This window comes from Corapipo altera, unplaced genomic scaffold (assembly GCF_003945725.1).
Source record: "Corapipo altera isolate COAL_440 unplaced genomic scaffold, ASM394572v1 129931, whole genome shotgun sequence".
Lineage (NCBI taxonomy): Eukaryota > Metazoa > Chordata > Aves > Passeriformes > Pipridae > Corapipo > Corapipo altera.
The window spans coordinates 1-4291 of NW_020887341.1; the positions used below are offsets into that span (position 1 = coordinate 1).

The following is a 4291-nucleotide window of genomic DNA, read 5'->3' on the forward strand; positions in this document are numbered from 1 at the left end:
ATTTCTATTTCTATTTCTATTTTTAATTTCTATTTCTATTTCTATTTTCTATTTCTATTTCTATTTCTGTTTCTATTTCTATTTTCTATTTCTATTTCTATTTCTATTTCTATTTTTATTTCTATTTTGCTCTCCCTGCAGCCAAGTGTGACTCCACGATCCGTGAGTTCCGTCTCCTCCCTGCGATTCCTTAATCCCCCAAAATTTGGGGCCCGAGAGGAGAAACAGCCCCTGGGTTGGACCCCAAATTCCCGGGAAAAAGGGGCAAATGCCCGGGAAGAGCTGGGAAGGGGGAGGAATCCAGGCGGAATTAACGGGATTTCCTCTTTTCCAGGACTTTTCACGGTGGAACTGGGTGAGTCCCCTCCCTCAATTTTAATTCAATTCCCCCCAAAACCATCCCAAACCTGAGAAATAACCCCAAAATTGGCTTTTTTTTTCCCTTTTCCCCCTCATTTGCAGGCGAGAGACACACGAAAATCGGTGAGTTCAGGGAAAAATCCCGGGAGGGAATTCCTGGAATTCCTGGAATTCCTGGAAATGCCCAAACTCCCCCTGCTGGGGCTGCAGGAAAAGGGACATTTGGCCTGAAAATTCCCTTTTTTCCCTCATTTCCAGGGGAGCTCACGGCAGATGTTGGTGAGGGGATTCTTCTAATCTCAATTTAATTATTTGTGCTAAAGAATTATAATTATAATATATTACAAATTATAATTTAACATTATATTAATTGGTTTTAGAACCATTATTTTATCATTAATTATAATATAATTATAATATTTTACAAATTATAATTTAACATGATATTAATTGGTTTTATAACAATTATTTTATCATTAATTATAATTATAATTATAATATTTTACAAATTAGAATTTAACATGATATTAATTGGTTTTATAACCATTATTTTATCATTAATTATAATTATAATATTTTACAAATGATAATTTAACATGATATTAATTGGTTTTAGAACCATTATTTTATCATTAATAACCAAAATAACCCAATTTCCCCCTTTTTTCCCAGAGTGCTGCAAGAAAAAGCTCCGTAAGTGCCCGAATTTTTCTCCTAATCCCATTTATTCCATCGGAAAACAAACGAGGAACGTCAGGAAATTCCTATTTTTCTCTCTTTTCTCTCTCCCAGGGGAACATGAGGAGGAGCTGGGTGAGGAATTCCCTCCTTTAAAGGGCTTTCGAGGGAGAAATTTGGATTTTAATTGAGTTTAGAGGCTAAAATCCACATAAATATGTATGCATTCCATAAATATCTCCATAAAATATAGGGATGTAAACAGGGATTATAAAATGGTGGCTTGGAAAATTCTATATTAAAGAATAATGGCATTAAAGTGGGTTTATCCAAAATATAATTTCATTTCTTTCTGCTGGTTGCAGAGGCCCGAGACGCCCAAATCCGTGAGTATTTCCCGGATTTTTGAAGCCATTCCTGACGTTTGTTCCTTTTTATCTTTGTCTGTTCAGGCTTTTTAAAGTAAATTAGGGTAAATTTTAAAGTAAATTTTAAAGTAAATTATTTCAACCTCTTTCTCTTGCCAGGAGAAAACGAAGCCGAGATCAGTGAGTCACAAATTGAGATGTTTATATTATTAAATACTATATAACAATGAAAGTCCATACATTGAATTATATCCAGAAATTTGAATTAATTACAATTAATTGGAATTAATTGGAATTAATTGAAATTAATCTCTCTCTGCCTCCCCCAGGGCACCTGAAGGAGCAGCTGGGTGAGTGTCCAACCTCAGTTTTAGGGGCCCAAGCCCCCATTTTGAGGCCCAAACCCCATTTTTGAGGCCCAACCCCCCATTTTTAGAGGCCCAAACCCCCATTTTGAGGCCCAAACTTCATTTTTAGAGGCCCAAACCCCCATTTTTAGGCCCCAAATCCCATTTTTAGGCCCAAACCCCCATTTTTAGGGTCCCAAATCCCCATTTTTAGGGTCCCAAATCCCCATTTTTAGGGTCCTTAATCCCCATTTTTGGCCTCAAACCCCATTTTTAGGGCTCAAACCTCATTTTTAAGGTGCAACCCCTGTTTTCAGTGTCCAAACCCCATTTCTGAGGCTTAAACCCCCATTTTTAGGGTCTGAAATCCCATTTTTAGGCCTCAAATCCCATTTTTAAGGCCCAAATCCCATTTTTAGGCCCAAATTCCATTTTTAGGGCTCGAACCCCATTTTTTAGGCCTCAAACCACATTTTTAAGGCCCAAACCCCCATTTTTAAGGCCCAACCCCCCATTTTTAGGGCTCAAACCCCATTTTTGGGGGGTCTAACCCCTCATAATTAGCCCTAAAGTACCGCTTTTAGAGTCTAAACCCCCATTTTAGAGCACAACCCCCCTTTTCAGTGCCCAAACCCCCCTTTCAGTGCCCAAACCCCCATTTTTAGGGCTCAACCCCCATTTTTAGAGCCCAAACCCTCCTGTTTGGGCCCCAAACCACATTTTTTGGCCAGAAACCCTCATTTTGAAGGACACAACCCCTCAGTTTTTTGCTCTAAACCCTCAGTTTTTTTACTCCAAACCCTCATTTTGGGGCACAACCCCCAATTTCTGAGCTCCCAGCTCTGTTTTAAGGCCCCAGACTTATTTTAAAGACCCAAAATGTCATTTTTTCCCCACACCCCCTAAAGAAATAGCCACAAAATCACTAAATTTTGCTGTTTTTCCCCTCCTCCCAAATATCCTTAATTCAAAAAGAGAAAAATGTTGGAATTCTGATCCCTTTTTTACTCCCTTTGCAGGAGAACGGGACGCTGTCAGCAGTAAGTTGGATTTGGGGATCCCGGGGGATTTGAGGGGTCAGAAAAAAACCCAAATTAATGAAATTCCATTTAAAAAATCAAATTAAAAGACATCAAGTCTCCCCCCATCTCAAGGGATTTGGGATCCCCGTCCTTGGGAAGGGCAAACCCGGATTAAAACTTGGTTTATTTCCCTCTTTTAAAGGAAAATTGAGGGAGGAGTTCGGTGAGTTTGGGTTTTGTGTCCAGGTTTGGGATTTTTAAGGGATTTTGGGGGGTTTCATGTCCATATTTGAGATTTTTTAAGGGGTTTTTGTGTCCAGATTTGGGATTTTTAAAGGGATTTTTGGGAGGGTTTTTGTGTCCAGATTTGAGATTTTTTGAGGTGTTTTCGTGTTCAGATTTGGGATTTTTAAGGGATTTTTGGGAGTGTTTTTGTGTCCAGATTTGGGATTTTTAAGGGTTTTTGGGCTGTTTTCATGTCCAGATTTGGGACTGTAAAATCCCTTTGGATTGGGGAGATTCCCTTGGGATTCGGGGCTCAATCAAATCCCTTTGGATTGCAGGGAAACCCTTGGAATGGGGAGATTCCTTTGGGATTGGGGAGATTCCTTTGGGATTGGGGAGATTCCTTTGGGATTTCGGGGGGGTTTCAACATTTTTCCTCTTTTCCAGATGAACTCCCGGAAGAAGAGGAAGAGGAGGAAGAAGAGGAGGAAGAAGAGGAAGAGGAGGAAGAGGAGGAAGAAGAGGAAGAGGAAGAAGAGGAGGAGGAAGAAGAGGAGGAAGAGGAACAAATTGAAGTGGAAGAAAAGCAGGAAGAGGAAGGGGAAGAGGAACCCCAGGAATTGGGAGAACCGGGAGCACCCCGTGAGTCGTTCCCGTTTTTCCCAGTTTTCCCACTAAAATCAGGCTGGGGTTGGTTTTTTTTTTTTTATTCCCAACAAATTCCTCCTGGAAGTTCCCAAATCCCCCAGATTTTCCCATCCCAAAAGAATCTCTCCAATCCCAAGGGATTTGATTGACCCCCAAATCCCAAGGGAATCTCCTAAATCCAAAGGGATTTTCCAATCCCAAAGGAATCTCCCCAATCCAAAGGGTTTCCCTGGAATCCAAAGGGATTTGATTGACCCCCAAATCCCAGAGGAATCTCCCCAATCCCAAGGGGATTTTCCAATCCCAAAGGAATCTCCCCAATCCCAAGGGAATCTCCCCAATCCCAAGGGAATCTCCCCAATCCCGTTTTCCTTCCCTGTTTTTCCAGGAGAACTGGACGAGCGGCTCGGTGGGTTCGGCTCCTGCTCCGGGGGAGGATTTTTGGGAATGGGAAGGAAAAATATCCCAAATTAACCCCCCCCCTTTTCCCTTTGGATCCCAGAGGAGCTCAGGGCAGCGCTGGGTGAGTCCCAAAAATCTGGGAATTCGGGAGGAGCAGGAAAAGGGTCGGGATGGAAACCCCGGGGTTGGGAATCGGGGGATTTTCCCTGGAAAATTCGGGATTTTTGGGCTTAAAAATGGG

The 4291-nt window shown here is 41.5% G+C and overlaps 1 long non-coding RNA gene across 1 annotated transcript; it reads left to right on the forward strand.

The window, feature by feature from the left end:
* The first annotated feature begins 131 nt into the window (after positions 1-131).
* On the forward strand, positions 132-1446 carry LOC113941578. The gene is made up of 7 exons (XR_003525708.1): positions 132-162; positions 335-355; positions 463-483; positions 619-639; positions 1033-1053; positions 1153-1173; positions 1404-1446. It is a non-coding gene; the product is annotated as an uncharacterized LOC113941578 (long non-coding RNA).
* Positions 1447-4291: the final 2845 nt, after the last annotated feature.